Raw genomic sequence first — 902 nt, forward strand, 5'->3', positions numbered from 1 at the left:
CTTTCACTCTATCCCAGAGTGATGCGCGATCTCCAGAAACTTTAAGCAGGGCCAAAGGTGCGGGAGGAGGGGTGGGGGATCCCTTGGCGGCCTGTCCCGCTCCTGTCCCGCTCCTGTCCCGCTCCAGGCCGGCGCTCCCCGCCCGGGAGCGGCGCAGCGCAGCGGGGAGCGCCGGGGCTGCGGAGCCCTCGCTCCTTCTCCTCGCAGGGAGAAGCTGAACCCTTCGCTTCGCGTTTCGCTGGATCCTCGAGGGATAGGATGGAGTTTGGGGACACCTCCTGAAGGCTTGAGAAAAGCCTGAGCGCCGGGCTCGGCTCGCTGCAGGTGCGGACGGAAAGGAGCATCCCGCTCCGTGCGATCCCTCCCGGCGGGGCTGGGGGAACTCCGCTGCGGGAGAGGGGCGGCTCGGGGGATGCAGAGCCGGGCCCACAGACCCACGGCCCAACTTCACCGCCAGGTCTCACAGCATCCGCCTGCTGTCGATCCCGCCGTGTGCAAGGGCAGCGGGAAGCAGAAAAGCTGGGATCTGCTTAGAATGCTTAGTTTCCTTTTTTTTTTCTTTTTTTTCTCTCCTTAATTAAAAAAAAAAAATCCCGCCGAGCCCCATCAAGGCCACCAAGATCATCGTTCCCCTGGGAAATGCCCCGGCAGTCCCGGGACGGGCGCGGGGAGCCGCTGATCCTGCCGAGCCCCATCAAGGCCACCAATATCATCGTTCCCTGGGAAATGCCCCGGCAGTCCCGGGACGGGCGCGGGGAGCCGCTGCCCGCCGCCCGCACCCGCGCAAAGGCCGCGCTGCGGGGCCGCAGCCGCGCCGGTGCCCATCGGCTCCTTCCTCTGCTGGGAAAGGGCCAGGAGGGTCCGGAATCGTTTTCCGAGCACTGACCAGAAATAAATGAGCT

This window comes from Passer montanus, unplaced genomic scaffold, assembly GCF_014805655.1.
Source record: "Passer montanus isolate IOZ18808 unplaced genomic scaffold, ASM1480565v1 scaffold172, whole genome shotgun sequence".
NCBI classification, from domain to species: Eukaryota; Metazoa; Chordata; class Aves; order Passeriformes; family Passeridae; genus Passer; species Passer montanus.